The 19,089-nt window shown below is 39.9% G+C and overlaps 1 protein-coding gene and 1 pseudogene across 5 annotated transcripts in view; one reads left to right on the top strand and one right to left on the bottom strand.

The window, feature by feature from the left end:
• PPARGC1A (PPARG coactivator 1 alpha) overlaps positions 1-19,089 on the top strand; it is a 599,446-nt gene that overhangs the window by 430,827 nt on the left and 149,530 nt on the right. The gene's annotated exons all lie outside the window — the stretch shown is intronic.
• On the bottom strand, positions 1,403-1,521 carry LOC118608961 (annotated as a pseudogene).

Genomic DNA, 19,089 nt, shown 5'->3' with positions numbered 1-19,089 from the left:
CTCAGTGTCCTCAGCAGGGGAGGCCGGCAGGAAGACGTGGGCCACTGGGTGCCGCTTCCTGTTGTTTCATGATGTTGTCAACATTGGGGCTATGCAAATGGCATGTGAGGAATACAGCGCGGGGCATGGAAGAGGCCCACCCTGGAACATCCCGCCAGTACGGCGTGGAGCGCTGCAAATGGCGGGTGATTTCCTCTCAGGTGCCCGTTCCACATGCTCGTTTGGCATGCTTTATTGCCGGGTGGATTTACACTCTGCATTTGCCATAAAAACTGTTTCCAAAAGAAACAAGAAGCGTGGCAAGATAAAAAGCTATATAAAAAGGGTATTTTGTGATTTATTTATGTCAAATTTATGGAAGATGACAGGAGGCATTGCAGTTCCAAAATTAGTTGTCACAGTCGGGCTATAAATCCTGCAGGACAGAAGTTAAAGGAATGGGTTGGGAACCGGGACCCCTGGGTCTGTAAGGGACCATGGGAAATCCAAACAAGGCTCGGAATTTCTAAACACCTCCGCAGAGGGGCTGGGCCAGCCATCCAGATGAGAAGCTGACACTTGCTAGCTAACGATTATTAGATGTTCGCTATGCTTTAAGCCCATTTCATTTATAATCTTATTTAGTTTTCACTAACTCTGTTTTACTCATTTCACAGATGCAAAAGCTCTATCTCTGTACCGAGAGGTACAGTGAATAAGAGGTGAAGCCAGAATAAAGGTGGAAGCTGATTGAATGTACCTATTATGCATTCACTAAAGGATTAAAGTTATTCATGATCCACAAACATTTATCTATCACCCCGTAGATGTCAGATATAGCACCAAGTACCAGTGGTATTAAAAGGGTAAGATATGACCTCTGCCATCAATAAATTTTTGTTCTTGCAAATGATTGAAATGATATACAAATAATTGTGATAGCAGATCTCCCCCACCCCCAAATGATGTAGTATAGATATAACAGAGTTCTCTAGGACTACCAGGGAACATGGTTGTAATTCCAGTTAGAGCGCGTGGGAGAGCTACGTGGAAGGAGCAGTCTTTGGGATGAGCAATAGATGGGTTCTGGGCAATCAGAGACGAAGAGAAGGATAGGCCAACTGACTTCCCCTTAGCCCATGATGTGAATTCTCTTATTTTCCCAAGAAATGAGCTGGCAAGGCACGGGTCAATCTACACTGTCTTTTAAATTCTTTGTGTTTGGTTGGAGAGCAGTATCCTGAATATCCTGAAGAGGTGAGTAGGAGAAGATAAAATATTTTGTCCAATTAAAAATAGTTTTTTTAAAAATTTATTTTTATTATTTTTTTTTAGGCGAGGCAACCCTTGGTTGACCTCACAGATTGCAAAGACCTTGTCATCTTTCAATCCCTTAGTACTTGGATGAGAGACCACCTAGGAAGACCTACAGTACCTGGTCTTCCTAGGTGGTCTCTCATCCAAGTACTAAGCAAGCCCAACCCTACTTAGCTTCTGAGATCAGACGGGATCAGGCTTGTTCAGGGTGGCATGGCTATGGACAAAAAAATAGTTTTAAACCAGAGAAAGACTGTTGAAAGCTTCTTCTCCCTTGGCTTCCACCAAGCACTCTCCTTCTCCAGCCTCTCCCTCCTGACCTCTGCTAAGGGCCCTTAGTACAACCCTTCAATGTTGGTGTTCCCGCTCTTCCCCAAAGGCATCCTCTTCAGTCATCTTCCTTTGTTATTCTGTATACTGCGTGCGTGATCTTTCGCTCAAGTGACTCTAGTTCTCAAGTATCTTCTGATGACTCCCAAATCTATAACGCCTACCCTAACTTCTCTCTTGAGCTCCAGATCCATATATATATATATATTTCTCTCTTAAACATTTGTATGTTTACTGAATATTCTACAAATATTTTAGACTTGCTCTGTCTATCCCAAGCAGGGTTCTATTTCTGTATTCCCCACCACTGTTAGAGAAGTCATAGACCATCCTTAACTCAAAATGCCAGGAACTGCTCTTGGTTATCCTTTCTCTTGTCATCCCTACACCATACCTTCCTGTATCTTCGGTCTGCCTCCATCCCTAATCTATCGCCTTAGTGATTAATATTAGCCGCTAATTGTAGAAGAGTGGTAAAGAGCACAGATTCTGGACCTGAAGTGTGTGGATTAGAATCCTGACTCCATACCTCAAATTTCTAACCTCTCTACCCCTTAGTTTTCTCACCTGTCAAATGGAGGCAGAATATAATACCTGTCTCTTAAGCAGTTGTGAGGATTTAATGTATAATAAAACAGCGCCTGGCATACGTAAACACTATTTAAGTTTTTGCCATTAAGATTGAACATTTATTGTACCAAATATTGTGCTAGTGATTTACCTTTATCTCATAGAATCTCCACAACACTATGGGGATTTTTGTTAGTGTCATTTTGTAGAAAACTGAGTCTTCAGGAAGGGAACTAAATCACTCACGTGTCTAGAAAGTAACAAAGCCAGCATTCTAAGCCAGCATTGACTGATGCCAAAACCTGAGCCCTTCGCCACTATGTTTCCTGGATTTTCCCTATGAAGATCTCTTCACTGACCTCCTGGCCACCAGCTTTGCCTCCCTCTAAACTCTCCTCCACATGGCTGCTTAACCATGTTGTAAAGAACAGTTGTTTCAAGAAGATTAAGACATCAAAAACTTTACTATCTCCTTCCTGGCTGGCTGGCCCGCCTCACCCTAGCCCCGCCTCACCACCTCCATTTTCCATCTCTTTGGCCAACTTTCCAAGGGCACCCAGGGGTGACTGCCGGAATGCCAGGGTTCACAAATGCAATCATGTGGTTAGTAGGGACTTAATATTTCGGCCACACATTTACGGACAGTTAAGCTGCCTAAAGGGGATTGGGAAATGCACTGACCTCCCTCTAGGGCCTGAGTCAAGATTCGGCCGCCATGCTGAACCTCCGTGTTTCCAGAATTTTCCACCTCTACAAAGGGAAAATACCTCTTATCTCGAATGGACTGCGAGGCTTAACTGATGATTATAAAGGGCTTACAGGTGCTCGAAGACAAAGGCATTCCTTAAATACGCATGTAATATAAATCATATGTGGATAAAAAGAGACAAGTAAATTAGATCAACCAAAAGTCACTCATTTACTCAGCTGGGCACTCTGAAAGTTCATCCAGGATTGTTTCTTGCCAGGAGTGAATGGATTTGAAAGTAAAGATTTTCAATGGTATTTTGCTCACAAAAGGTTCCTGCAGTGGGTAAAGAATGATATTGCTCATGGTAATAGCAGTAAGAGAGGCTAGTGAAGGAGAATAATTTGAAAAATGAATGTCTCTTGCTATTTTCCTTTGACGAACAATCATAAAAGATCTTCCAGGTTTAACGCTAGGTCCCATTTTCTTGAGCCTGTGTTTTAGAAACTGATTGATTGTTGTTTTTCACTGGATCTCCACCAAGTTTGGACCACAAAATGTCACTTTGCAGTTAGATGGCCTCCATCTGAAAGGCACCGAGAAATGCCAATTGCAATTCAAAAATCTCAATTTTCAAATATACCTTACAGCTTATTCCTGGTGAGAAACACTTTCCCCCCTCGTGGGCATGCTAAGTGTTGTGCTGAGAAAAAAGGTGGAGAGTGTTCTTTTGAATGAAAGGAAATTTGCAGCTAGGAGCTCAAGTCCCTGAAGCTTAAGAGGCCTCCCTTCTCTTAGTGTTTCGTGCTGTGCAGCTTTCCCGTGGGCTCGGGCAAGAGTAGGAGACAATTGAAATGGGAGACGTAAAAGGCCCAGACTAATGGCAGTTGTGTTTATCACCTCCTCCACTTGGGCTTCGGTCAAGGTTATAATCTATACATGCAGGTGCCCAGCAGGCCCTATGGGCCCAGTGGACCGAGTTCTTGCAGTAATCTCTGGGCAAACAGCAGTCTTATGCTGACATTTGGGATTGCTCAGAGTCAGAAAAGCATTTTTCTGGCTAGGAAGAGCCAAGCCCAAGTTCCAACACCCAGTTTGAACTTGGGAGTTGGATGTACTGAGTGTTCGGGACGATCAGTTGCTTTGGATCTGGTGGTCTTACTAGAGAATTCTTTGAGCAACCCATTCATCCTCTCTGTGCCTCAGCTTTCTCCTCTTTAAAACGACGGTGCTGGGCTGGGTGACCTTATAGTTCTAACATGCTCTGTTTAGGTGACTAACCTAGGTCCAATTCCTTTCGATGGCACGTTGCTTTCACACACAATGTCCAGAAGAATTTGACAATCGTTGCCAAATAATATTCAGAGTTTTCTATCCCACTATATTTTATCTAGAAGAAAAACTGCCCCCTTCTTACTTCTGCTGTCTTCCTGGTGTCTTCAGAAAAATAAGAGAGGGCGTTGTGGAAGATGGGTCCATTTGGCCTTCTCAGCAGATTTGCCATTTGATTTCCCCTCTAGCCCTTTTCTTACTGGCCGGAAGCGTTTGATTTAGTTGGCAATGGCACCTAACAGTGCAAACGCTCGTTATCTTTATTGATCATGATCCTCGCACCCATTTCTTTGTCCAGAGCCCTCAAAACAGCCTATTAGTCGAAGTGTTCATTTGGATACCTTTAGGGCTGGTGCCACCATGCAGGGAAAAGGAAGATTTGGGAAGAGTCTTCTGCGATGAGCATCTCATCACTGCATAACAAGCACGAGGGCCTTGTGATAGGCAGAAAAGGTGGCCTTAATGTCTGTCTCAATTGCCACGGTGAGAGAGGCCATTTTTTGCACCATGTGGTTTATAACTCATGGGAGGGTGGGAGTGTGTCCTTGTCAGTCAGCCTGGTTGCCATGTGTTTCTCTGGGAATCGGATTCATATTGAAATCACCCACAAGTGTCCTAAACTTTTATAGGAAGGTAATGTGGGGGCTTGCAGGGGAGGTGACTGGTATCCCCAACAGATTTTGAAAATACAGTTGAATATGCTGAGAACTTACTGGTACCATATGATTTCCATAGAAGCGTAAGGATAAATCATGTCACATACTTCAGCTGCATCCCTGAAAACCTCCGCAAGTGGAATTGCTATGCCCTGGGCCTCGAGTTAGGCGACTCTGACCTTCTTTCAAGTTTGATGAAATTTTGATCAGAGAGAAATTAAATCTAAATCGCTATTCTGTCATCAGAGCTTCTGCTATGGTGGCAGATCTTTTATGGAGAGATTGTACTGTTATGAGTGAAAATAGTGAAATGGTGCAACTACCCTTTTCCTGACATTGTTATTAGCTGCCTAGACGTTTGATTAATTTTTCAGAGCACTGTCTAGAAAAACTACACACACACACACACACACACACACACACACACACACACACAGACTCACATCCGGTTAGTGTTCTCTGTGTTTTCTCCACTAATGTATAGACTTAGCTAAATTAGAACATAGAAACACAATCAGGATAACTATTCATAGATTATTTTCTTGATGACTCTAAACGAGAGCACTGCCTGGTCAGAAGGATTAATGTAACTGCTGTTGTTTTGCCATGTGCATAAAAGCCCATTAGTCCTTCAGGTTCTTAGATAAATTGGGAAGACTTACTTTAGTGACACTTAATTTTGTTATGAATTTGGTAAGATTAGAGGGAGCTTGATGCCTCAGGCGCTGGAGCGACGTGATGATGTCCATCTTAGGTGGAGGTAACAGCGAAGTGAGCATGCCTCTTAAATCTTACCCATCTGCAGGACACATCACGCAATTCGAGACGATGAGCCTCTCTCCCAGAAATAACAAAGATTTTACTCCTTTTTCCTTTTAGCCAGTTTCATAGGACGAGTGCATGATGCTCAACAGGATGCACTTGACCAAAGGATGTCCAGTGAAATGCCAGTAGACTTGTAGGTTTTACTCATTCCCACCTCTCAAATTAGGAGCCAAAATTTGCCAGCTCACTCTTGCTGGCAGAACTAGCTGTAATTTACTTACTTTTCTATGCCTTGGAGAAGGATTTCTTGATAATCCCTCAGTTCTATTGACATTTTAGGCCAGATACTATTCCTTTGTTGGGGGGAGGGGAGCTGTCTTATGCATTATTGGATGTTTAGCAGCATCTCTGACCTCTATTTACTAGATGCCAGTAGCATCCCTGCCCCCTATAGAGTCACAACTAAAAATGTCTTCCCACATTGCTAAATGTCCCCTGGGGAACAGAATCACTACTGCTCTAGAGATGTTTCTGACAAAAAAAGGGATGAGAAGGTAGGCCTTCCTATCTAAAATAGAGGCTAAATCTATCAGGCCACCTTATCGGGAGAGTTCAAATCAGTTTTTAAAGGTTAGCCTAGATTGCTACCTGATTCAACTCAGCAGGAAAAATCATACCATGTTGCGTGTGAAGTGACTATAATTTATTAGCTCATTAGTCAGGCCTTGAAATAGCCATTTTGAGCACTTGCCCGCTGACCAAGCTTATAGGCTTAGTTGCTTTTTTAAAGACTCAAGGTTTTCCCTCTGCTGTTCGGTACTCATTATAGAAGCTCACTGAACTTACCATAGCCTGGTGCACTTACCGATAAGTAGCCTCTGCGTGTGCATCCAACGATTCGACATCTGCTGCTGCCATCACTGCCCCGGCTGATAAAGAAGTTTTGCTCTATAACAGAGAAAGACAAAGAAGTACTGATTGAAGAACTAAGTAGAAGATGGACTGACTGGTGGCCAAATTCTCCTTGGAGGGTCCAAGACTTCACAGCTTCTTGACGGTTTAAAAGGGCAGCAAGAGTCACTGTGCTCACGGTTGGCATCTTTCCAAATGGGTAAGATGAGGGAAAGGAGAGTGACTGTCCTCAAAGCCACACTGTGCTGGTCTGTCCCCACTGAAGAAATAGGAAGGCTTCTCAATTTCTAATCTTCTACTCTGTTCACCCTGTCTTCTCATCACCTTCGGCGGAGTGAAAAAGCCATACTGCCCAATGAAGGAGCTTTTTCCATTTGAGGATATATCATACACTTTCTAATGCCATAATAATTACTGAAATATGCAAGAGGGTCACATTTCATTTTACCTTGGACTTGATGCCTGCAAGTAATTTGGAGACCAGGCAGCCAATTCAAATATCCTGATTTTTTTTACCTGACCAGGTGTTCACTTTGTTCCCTGCTTCGTTCTCTGTCAGTAAAAAGCCCCTTCTCATGTTGAGTTCATTGAGGAGGACCATATGGTGGGCAATGCCTCCCCTCAATCAATGTGGTCACGTTTGCATTTATCCCTTGATGAGACAGTAAAGGGGAGATTCCTCTTCCTCCCTAAGAACCTTGTGCTTAGAGCAGAGCTGAACACAGAGTGATGGAGACTTCACTTTTTTTTTTCCTTTTAACAAATCAAGGTGCTAGCTAAAAGTCATTTATTTGCATACTGAAGTTCTAGGATATGTTCCAAATTCTGCTCCTTCTGTCAATATGAATAAACCTTTTGGGGATAAATCATACCTTTTACAAAGTTAGATGTATTCTTTACAAAGTTAAGGCAACAAGGATTCTGTTTGGGTGTATCTCCACAAACACTTTTTTTTTTTAGCCCTTCTTGATAGTAAGGACATATTAATCTATTTTTATTCTGTGTCTGAGTCTATGTGAAAGACAATCCTGTTTTGTGAATACATTTAGACACTTTCTAGAAGTAATTTTTTATAGACATTACAAGAATAAAACCTTTGTTTTCTCTTAGCTATTTAGTATTAGTTATACTGTATTTCTATTGACTATTTTTCATTAGCTATTTTTTCTATAACGAAACCTATTTCTTTGTAACAAAACATAGAAATATGTTTTGTTATAGAAAGTGCCATGAGTTACATTCACAAACATAAATAAATGTTGATATCCACATTAGACCATTGATTTGAAAACTGTTTTACACTTGAGCAAAATGATACCATTAATTGTCAGAGTGGATTACAGTTGATTCTACTTAAAATGAGGTGGAATATTTAAAAGGTAAAGAAATTCCTGAATCATGAACTTGGAAACTCTGTTTAGGCCCCCAAGTTTATATCCATTTTTGCTATGAATTTGTGGTTGGTCTGAAGTCAAGTTGTCAGCCATTTTTAATCTCAACATACCAATTTACAAGTTTATCTGAGGTTTTATGAAAATTTAATAAGGACTTCAGGTTATAATTTTTTATAGGTATACTTATATTTCTATTATAACTATAATAATCCACACAGTAAAAATGACCAGTAAGTAAAATAAAGAGTAAATAAAATGGTGATTATTAAAATAATCTAATTCTTAGAACTTAATTCAAACTTGAATCAAATGAAGTTAATTCATTTTTGCATTTCATGTACGATTAAACAAGTTTAGCTTTCCATCCCTCTGAAAGATAGCTATTTCTGAAACTTTTGAAAGTTTTTGTTTCATATCTTTTCACTTTTCTAATTTGCAGTGTCCTTATTTAAATGCACATCTAGGAATGGGCTGCTAGCAACTAATTATATCAATTGTAAAACCACCACAAATTTTAGGCCCAAATGGACAGTATAATCAACCTAAACTCAGGTATTCCTCTATCATTTTGTTAACATTGCAGATTTTCACTGTATTGGTAATTCATATTTTTTAAAGACCAGAAGAAACTAATTCTAAGTCACATGCATATGAGTTGATCAATAAAATGATAGTTATTACCTATAAATAGCTCTCCATTTTTATGTGTATGTGGATACTTCTATATAATAGACATATTGGCTTTTTTTCTCTCTGACATTTATCGCTGCCCCACATTGTTCTCTCTCTCCTGTCAGACTGCAAAGGGTACGAGGACAGGGACTTTGCTTTCTTTACTATGACATGCTCAGGACCTAGAATTGTGCCTGGCATGCTGTAGATGCCTAATAAATATGGGCATGAATGAATGAATAAATATAGGATGTTGATGAGAACAATTTAGAACTTATCTGATTCAATCCCTTCCATATACAGATGTGGAAATTAGGCTAACGATGGCTTATCAAATTGATTTCCTATCCATTCATGTATTACTCAATCCTCTTGTTCATCCATCAAATATTTATTGAATACCTACTTACCTACCAAGCATAGTATAAACCGATGACAGTACCAGAAAAAAATAAAATAACATAAAACAAGGACTCTTCCTTAAAGGAGGCCAACTTTAGTAGGAAAAATGGACATTAAGATATAGCGACTCTATGGGCATCTTTATACTTTGAGGAGGGGCGAGAGAGGTGTGGCATGTGAGGTAAGTTTTGAGATAAGAGGAAGACGAGGCAAGTGGTGATGAACGTGAAGGAGGTTGTAGGCAGAGGATGAGCAACCACCCAGGCTTGGGGACAGGAAATGATGTGGCCTATGTTAGGGACTTTTAGGTAATTCAGCCTGAGGAGCACATAAGGTAGCCTTGAGAAGGATAACACCTTGTAGTCAAAGTGCCTGGGTCCAAATCCTGTCTCTGTAGTTTCAAGCTCTGTCACTTTGGGCCATTTAAGCTCTTTGTGTCTTAGTTGTCTTGTCTATAAAATGAAAATAACAGAATTTACCTCATGTGGTAATCTGGAGCAAAAATGAAAAGAAGTACAATTGTGCTTATACATAGTAGGAGCTTAATACAAGTTTGGGGCTATTACTGTTGTTACTACAATTAAGAAATGGTGGAAGACAGAATTGGCGTGATTGGTTAGGTGAGACTGTGACGAACTTAGCATTTGAATTCTATTCTGTATGCATCGTAGTGCCCCTGAATGAGTGTGAGTCAGGGAGGGAAATATTTGGATTTTATTTTAAAGAGAAAGAAGTCTCAGATGGCCAAATAGAGGAAAGCCTTCTAATAGGGAGGACTGAAGGTGTGAGACCCACTTGAAGGTTGGGATTGGGCAATGACATTGAGGATGGCAAGAAGGCAGAGCCTCTGGAGAATTCAGACGTAGAATAAACGGCACTGATCGAGGAAAGGCTCTAAGGTTCCCAGCTTGGACCACTGTGTGTTTACTTGAGATCTTTAACCAAAGGCCTGGATATAGGAACATTAGCATCTTTAGAGATTGCTTAGGATAGCATTACAATGTAGAGCTTTGCTCTTTAGCATGGTCCCTGGACAGGCAGCATGAACATCACCAGAGAGTTTGTTAGAATTTCAGAATTTCCAGACCCCACCTCAGACCTCTTGAATTAAAATCTGCATTTTAACTAGATTCTTGGGCAACATACATACACATTAAAGTTAGAAAGGCACTGGTCTACAGCAGATTTTGCAAACTGCAGCCCGACCGAATTTGTCTGTTTTTGTTTTTAACCTGTGTGCTTAGAATGGTTTTCACATTTTTAAACTCACTAACACATTGTTAATGGCCACTTTTGCTCTCATTAGCAGAGCTGAGTAGTTGCCACAGAGAATGTAAGACCCACTAAGCTTAAAATATTTACTATTTGGCTCTCTGCAGAAAGCTTCCTGGTGACCTAGAGAAAGGACTTATAAGTTCCGCAGATGTAGGTCCTGGTCCTGGTGCTGCTGTTTACCAACATTTAGTTCATGACTGATAGTCTCTGTGCCTTGATCTGTCCCACTGGTAAAATGAAGATATAATCTGTAACCCATGGGATCATAAGAATAAATAAAAATTATCTATTGTACTTATCCAAAGACTAGTATATAGTAAGTGCTCAGTACATGTCAGCTTTTATTACTCAGTAAAAATGTTAATAAATGACCATGGCACCTCCCAAGTCTTTGCTTTAATCCTGATGTGGATTTCTGTTTGGGCAGATCAGATGCTGTGCCTTTCCAAACATTCACTCTAAGTTCCTTCGATTTCTGCCCTGGTCCAGCTAACCGATTTTAGTGAAATGCCTAGTAATAAAGAAAATTGCTCCTTTACATTAGCAGTTAGGCCTGTCATGAGTAACGATATTAATACCTATTAACCTACAATGTGGTGTAGATACCAGGGCGTAATTTATTTTGATATTTTTATGCTATCATAATGAATTTGTTTGCTATTCATTGTAACTCTACTTTCGAGACATAAATCAATGTTGTTTTATATTCTGAGCAGATGCTGTGTGTTTTTCCAGAGGTTTTCTAGGGTAAAGAATTAACAGTTACTAACAGTAACATGAACATGGGATATTTTGAACACATTTTAAAAGCCTCAATAAAGAAATCACTGCCATGGATATTTTTCTCATTTGGAGGGAAAGCTGCAAATAACCGTGTTGGCATTTCATACTTGGACCTTGATTTGAAATTAAATTGAATATAGATAAACATTTTGGTTATCTCTTCAATTGAAGTATTGCTTTCCCTCAAAAGAACTATTCTGTTTCAAAAAAAAAATGAAATGTTTCTGCCTTTTTACCTTTGCCGTTTCTTATTAGCTACACTCCGATATCTCCTCTAGCAAATACCGACATTCAGGGACGCTTAGAGCAAAGAGCAAGCAACAACAAAACCGAGAATTTATGTTCTGCTATTTCCTGGTTGTGAGTAGAATATTTGGGCTGTGATGTTAAGTATCCGATAATTTCCTCAGATCATCAATTATTGCTATTATGTTCTCTTCGTATAGGCTTTAAGAGTTAGGAAATACAGCAACCGACTCAGATATCTGACAAGTTATAATTGTTACGAATAAAAAAGAATAGAATATTGCCTCTGAATATGAAACAATCTATTTCTTCACAACTTTGTAGAGACAAATGCATGCATATGTTTTCTATTTATATTCTTATTCTCCATCTTATTTTGTGCTGTTAATAAACATTATATTTCAGATTGGCATCTGCTAGAATTATGCTAAAATTATGTCATATAATTATTGAGAATTTTTTAAACTTTCCTTTAAACTTCTTCAAAATAAACATTTAAATGTAAGCTCTTTCTAGAAGACCTTGAGTTGTAAAACAGTGTGAAAGAATCCTCTAGAGTTCTTTTAAATATAAAAGACTATACATTACAGTTAAATTACAAGTAGTACAAAATTATCCAAAAAACCTTTAAAATAACCATTGCTTAAAACAAATATATATTTGATTACTAACATATACCCAGGGCCGGACTATTAGTAAATGTGCAATAAATAAAAACTGTAGTTATTCCCATATTTAGCATTACTAAACATTATTAAAATGCAAAACTAAGAATACTTATTTTCTGTACCACATTTAGTGTGTTGAACTTGCTATGGAGATTTCATCCTCTCATGCTTTTCCTTTCCATCTTAGAAGTATGATCATAGTAAACATTTGATAATGTAAATTTTGGGTTGCCAGCATCCATTAGGAATTTAAACTCTTAGTTGTGAAGTTGCTCTGAACAGTTAAAAAGAACAAGAACTGGTTATAAGGGAGTTAGGTAGATAAGTGATGATATGGAGGGGGAAAAAAAAAGCCAGATTTCGAAGGAAATTTAACTGAATATTTCTTAGTGGACAGTGTGGCCTTATGAAAAATCTTAGTAACAATGAATGTGCCATTCTAATTTGAAGCACTTTTATCCTGCGAGGTGCCTGGAATACCGTTGTATATTTCCACCTGTGACGACATAGCCTCGTATTTTCTTCTTGGCACGTAGCTCTTAGAGTTTCTAACTTTGGGAGGTGAAGTTGTTTGATGACCTGAATCAGTTATAAAATGGTCACTGTGTTTTTTGTTTTTGAGTATTCCATCTGTGGATATTAGTAATGACATGATTCTGAAAATTGAAACAACAGGTCATGCAGTACACTATCGCAGGCGTAATCGAAGTGAGCTTTGAACATTCATGGGAATGAAACCCTGGCTACATCACTGGGACTATTACTCTATAATCTAATGATCACACGATCTCAAATGCATACCCTGGGTATTACAGTAAAGGCAAAAGGCTGGTCATTCAAACACCTGTATCTAATACCTGCAGAATTGCGTACTCTGTATTGTTAGAGCCAAACCAACATGGTTCCATAACAAAGTTCTCTCTGTTTCTGTAATGTCATAACACTTTGTTTTGGGTGTGTTCTAAGAGGTTTATTCAAAATGAGCAGCAGAGTGTTATTTAGAAATACTAGATAGCTGCATTGCAATTACAGCTGCTACAAATCATAGTTGACCAAACACCCTTTTGGAAAGGTACCATCATATTTCTTTTCTGCATTTAATAAGTGTATACCTAATACATTTAGCTTGTGACCTGCTTGGGAAAGCTCATAAGAGAGCAAAGTATTTCCTTTTAGTCCTGCCAAGCCCATTTTCTTACTGCTTTGGGAAAGAAAGCTGAGATTCGAAAGTCTTATGAAGTTATAGCAAACTTTAATGTCTCTCAGTAGATAGGCAACAGGGGAGGAAAGCAAGGTTGTCTATCATATCATCACATAATATATCAGAATCAACTTGTTGGCAAGGGTTTCTACAAGACAGAGAATCTACATAGATTGCTTATATGAAGGAGCTTACTTCAATGCAGGGGATACTTGTAGAGGTGTGACTGTGTAAAGAGAACAAATAGACATATTGGGGCACCAGGAGACTAGCAAAACCTGGAAGTCGTCAGCAGAGAGGTGACCTGTTGTGAAGCTAATCAGTCAAGCTTAGGCTTTAAGGCCCTCTCATCTGTGCAGAATGCTCTGGAGGCCTGGAGAGGGGCCGGCAATGTGTTCTCATGGTCGCGAATGTTTAAACAAAATTTCCAAATCTAATGATGCATATTTTGGGGTCCATAAAACTTGGATAGCATAGGGCAAAAGGACAAGAAGAGAGACGTAGTGTTACCTGAGCCCAGAGAGAACTGGAGTTATGGGAGGAAAGGAGGGGCAGCCACTTAAGTGAGGTGATGCTGTAGAGACACAGATACCTGTAGGCAAAAAGCCCAGAAGCAAGGAGGGGGTGGGAAGGACGTACCTTGACCCCCTCTCACCCCACTTTCTGGTTTCTTGACGATGCTTGATTGGCTGAATCCAACAGCCAGCAGGCAAGGAGCCGGGCTGAGGGGCACCTAAGGTGTAGAGTCGAACAGAGAAGGATACGAATGGATTGGAGAGGGGCCGGGGAGAGAGGGGAGGCAGGAGCATAACCAGCAAAAGAGTGAAAAATAAAATCGACATCGTGGTCTGTTTTTTAATTCGGATGATTTGAATATGCAGTTTTGTGTTTTAGACTCTCCTTTGGTGGCCCCTGTGAATCAGAGATTTTTTCCTAATGGTAGATTCTGAGAAGAAGAAAATGCCGTATGGTGTTTAAAGTTGTACTGCAGACTTCAGTTTGTACCATAGCCTTGGTCCGAGCATGTAACAGAACACACGGAGTGACCATGGGCCAGTAGGCCCCATGCAGTGAATTGTGATGGAGGAGTGGAAGGAAATGATCATGAGTTATAAACAGAATTATTCAATCTATAGACACTTTCCAGACGAGCAACTACATTTCAGCCTGAGCTTTCGTTAATAACTGTTCAAATATGTACACATATCACTGATGAACGAATATGAACGTTAGGCTCCTGAACGTTGTCTTGGAGATGAAGGTGATGGCTTTTTTTGGTAGGGCAGAGGGAAAAGAATTTATTTTCCCTGAATGGGTCTAGATTAAGAGACTGCAAATTACCCAAGTCAATAAATCGAGGCATTTAGAGCAAGACTGTTAAACTCCAGGGTTTTCCTTCTAAACTCAAGTTTTTTGGTGAATTTCAAATGGAGTCAGCTTCTTAGTTTCCCTGAAACACTTGTCCCCTCACTATACATATCTAGTTGTTCCTTACGTGGGTTACGCAAGTTTTCTTCAGAATCTATCGAAAGCCTGAGATTTAGACTAGAATACATTTCGCTTATATATTTTGATCTTTGTTTTAAGAAATACTGTGTGTGGTATTGATATCGATGGTGAAGAATCTTTCGATGGTGAGTGGCACCATTTTTTCTATTCCTAGGTTATCTGTTTATCATATTTCCTAACCTCTTGTTCCAGACCTTGCTTTTTTTATGTTTGCTTTCTAGTAAAAATGAACAGCGTGTAACTCCTTGCAAGGGTTTCATGTAGGGTTTTGTTTATGCTGCTCCCTCTGCCTGACACACCCTTCCCACTTATAATCACTCGTTTAGCTCTTACTCATCATGAATCATACCTGGCATCCCTTATAGGGAACCATTCCTGATTCTCTGTGCACCTGTATCTTATCATGTATCACATCAAATCTGTGTGAATGACTCTGCCTCCTGGACCATTGTGCTTTCTGGGTCACTGAGAGGGTCTAATTTCTCTTAGTATTCAGAGAGTGTGCAGGATCTGGCATGAAGCAGGTCATCAATAAGTATTTGTTGAACTGAATGATTATAAAAAATTTTATTTTCTCCAAAGCAAGAAACACTGTGTAATCCTCAAGGTAGCTCTAGTGTCCTACTTAAAATTTAGTCTAATGTATGAAATTTAATTATCTCTCTCTGATTAATTGGCTCCTGAGATGACTTTTGGATTTTCTCTGTGCTTGGGGTAAAATTAGACTAGTCTGCTTTATTGCACTAAGCTACCTGAAAGAGTAAGTTGTACTTTTTGTTAAGACTAAATTGCAGATTAGGTAATAACTTTTCTATGAAGTAATAGAGACGAGAATGGATCCTGATTATCACTCTCATGCCAGGTCCTTGGTAATTGAGGTGACAATGACAATGTCCATTATCATACTGGATCTTCATGCCCCCCACTTTGTCATGCAATGAGAATAAGGGTCATATGGTCATTTTTTTTTTTTTTTTTTTTTTTAGCCAAGAGAGATGAAGTAATTTTTCCAAGGTCACTATTCTGAAGGAAGATTTGAACCCTAGTCTTCCTGAGTTAGGTCTGATGCCTTTTATCCATTATTCCAAGATGTGTTGAACCCCTGAAAGTAGGCTCCATCATAATCAGGTATTATTTTTGGTTCCATCTGACCAATGCTTGCTACTTTATATAGCTTTGATGAGGTTTTTAGTCTCTTTTTAAGGGCTGTCTTGTGCACTGGGCAAATGATGAACTTTTTCATCAATTTAATGAGAGCTGGCTTTGAAAGTAGTGTTGGAAAGGAAGGGAGTCTATACGAGAGGTGGATAAAGAAATGCTAGAGATTGATGATATATTCAATATATAACTTTTCTTAGGGCAAGAAAATAGACTCTTTTGAAGATAAGTTTCTCAGGGAAGATTTATATCAGTATTCATCAAGATGCATGGAATGTATACCTTTCAGGAAGTGGCTTAGAAATCTACTTTGGGTCTATACCTATGATGAGCCAATTTGCCAATGAAGTGTTTTGGGGTTGAACCATTTCCTATCTGCTTTTCTAAGTACCTCAGTGTTTTATACCTTGCTGGGCATCATCCATTTCAGAGGAGAGCACGTTTAAAATGAGTTTCTGTCTAAACTCAGTCACATTTTTAGCGCACGGTGAAATTCATTTGAATAATGGACTTTATTTTCTATGTGCTTTCAGCAGAATTGTGAGCATGGAAAGAAAACAAGGCAGATTTGTAGGGTGGCTGCAAAGTGAAAAATGTGCATTTGAGTGAGTGATGGCTTGTGGTTGTTTTTATTCCCTCACCTTTTGTGGGCACTTCCCTAGGGTTTCATGGATGGGGGAGGAAGGCTCATGTCCTTGAATCCACATCAGGACACTGTGACACTTCACAATAAAATTCTAGGGAAAACATAAAACAAAAACATTCTGAAATTTGCGAAGTCTAAAGAAGTCCAGGAAAATGGATTCCATTTGCTTAAAATGGTAGGGAGTTTATTTACCGGATTAAGTGTGAAGTGTGTTGATAACAGATGGAATGAGTGATCACATGACATATTTAAATAGTCTAAGGATAACCTCGATGTCCTGGTCAATGTTCCTTCTCTCTATTAATGCCTGTGCTAATTAACTGGCACAAGTGTTTCTAGCCATATGGGGGATGTTGCTGAAAACCGGCTGGCAGCCTATATCTAGCCACTACCTGTATGTAATTTAGTACTTTGCTTGGTGCTTTGGGACTTCCATAATGGAACAGCCCAGCACGGAGAGAGCCGATGGTTGCAAGCGTCGTGATATTTTCTTTGTTTTCTTTGTGCACCTCACTCCAAGCAAGCATGGTTGAAAAATTAGAAATCGCGTTGACTTTTTGTGGGATAATTGGAGCTGTACTTGGCTCATATCTGTATAAGGGCTCCTTCAGTTTCTGAGTGGTCTGCTAATTGATCTTTATTCTGATTTTCTAATAATGGGCACCAATTCACAAATTATCTTCATTGAGCCAGTGCTGTGCTATTCGGCTGTCTATTTGCCTATGACCTGATGTTAAGGGAAGAACTAGTTTAGGTCAATAGAAAGTAATGTGATTTGAGAGTTAGGTTATAAGTCCATATCCAGCTATGATTCTATAGGAAGCAAGTGTGCCAGGGGGAAGAATGCTGGATTTGGAGTCTGATAATTTGGGGAAGGGCCCCAGCCCTGCTGGTCACTAGTCTCTTGGCCTAAGTACCCACGAGGGCTGGCTTGGGGAGTAGAGACTTTCACTTCAACAATGTCCACAAGTTCTCTCCAACTCAAATTAAGAGTAAAATTGAAGTCAAAATAGCACGACTATGTAATTTGTCATCAAAATGGAACTCTTAAAAGTGAAAAAGGAGTTTGTAGTAATTATTCAGGAACCAAAGGCAAAAAGAGGGGCTATCTGGGGTACACTGGGTTGCAGGGTATCTGTAAGCAAGAGCAATGTACTTGCTCTGCAAATGCAACTTCAAGACAAGCCCCACAGAGCTTCCTATTCAGCTAGATTCCAGCCCCACAGGGCCTCTCAGACAGAAACTTTGAAACCTGTATTGTTTGAGAAAAGGTTTGTTGAACCTCTCTGAACCTCGGCTAGAAAATGGGGATACAGTACTTGCTTTTCAGAACTGTAGAAGGGGAAAATGAGATATATGTGTAAATCATCTACAACTGGGACTGTCACGAAGAAGTTGCTTTCTAGTAAATGTCTTCTTGTCCTCTTGCTTCCTACATGTCCCTCCCCCTTTCTTTGCCTCCCATGTGGACGACTGTACTATATCAAAAAAATTAATATGCATTTTTAAAGAAGGGATCATAGTTTTAGACTCCTTACTTAATTAATGGCAATGGTTTATTAATCATTTATCTTGACCGCATGGTGCCTGGGACAAAGTAGTGCTCCGTAAACATTTGTTTGATAGATGAATGAATTTAAGAGTGAAAGAGTGGCGATCATTCCTCAGCAGAGGTTTTTCAGACAGAGAGAAGTGTGGCTGCATTTTTGGCTGATGAGAATTCAGGAAACACAAGAACATAGAGGGGTCTTTCCGAAAGGGAAATTTAGGTTGAGTGGCGAAATAAGAAGGCTCTTCAAGAACGTTTGTCATAACCGAGGAAGAACTGGGCCCTCTTGTCATCACGTGGCTCCCCAGTTCCCGCTGAGTTTCTGAGAGGGAAAGGAGGCAAAGATGGAGCCCCGCACAGCAGGGAGGGAGAAACACACGTAATTTCCCCCTGCATGTAATGTCTGTGCAATCTGACGGGCCGTGCCTCGACTTCGTGGGTTTTGTTTCCTGTCTGGTCCACAAGGTTGTAAGCAAGCTCTGGGAAGTGGGGCCTGGGCAGATATTCTCGAGGAGGATATGGATATGATCTGAGCAGTGGAGCCGAGTGCAGGCTCTCAGGGTCCACTGCTCAGGTTCCAGTCCCAGCTCCACTAATTAACAGTAGGGTGACCTTGGGCAGATTGATCAAATTCTTTCAGTCTTCATTTTTCCATCTGTTAAACAGTGATGATAATTATATCTGCCTTACAGGATTATTTTAAATATAAAATGAGATAATCTATGTAAAGCATTTAGTACAGCTCATGGTACATAGTAAGTACACAATAATTATTAGCTGCCATTTTTTTTTTTTTTTTTTTTTTTTGGTATCAGTACTAGCAAGATTGTCACCATCAGCTTCATTACTGATGGGTTCTGAACCTGACCCTTCTTTATACCAAATTCTCTCAATGAGGTGATTGGTCCCAGTTAGCTGGCACCAGGGAACCTCCAGGGGGGAAAAGTAGATATTGTAAGACAGGGAATTGTCACATTAAGTATATTATATGCTTCAATAGCCAGGGACTGATTAAGTACAAATTGAATTTTGCACTA

This window comes from Rousettus aegyptiacus, unplaced genomic scaffold, assembly GCF_014176215.1.
Source record: "Rousettus aegyptiacus isolate mRouAeg1 unplaced genomic scaffold, mRouAeg1.p scaffold_m13_p_10, whole genome shotgun sequence".
Lineage (NCBI taxonomy): Eukaryota > Metazoa > Chordata > Mammalia > Chiroptera > Pteropodidae > Rousettus > Rousettus aegyptiacus.
This window is presented reverse-complemented; position numbering and strand designations above follow the sequence as displayed.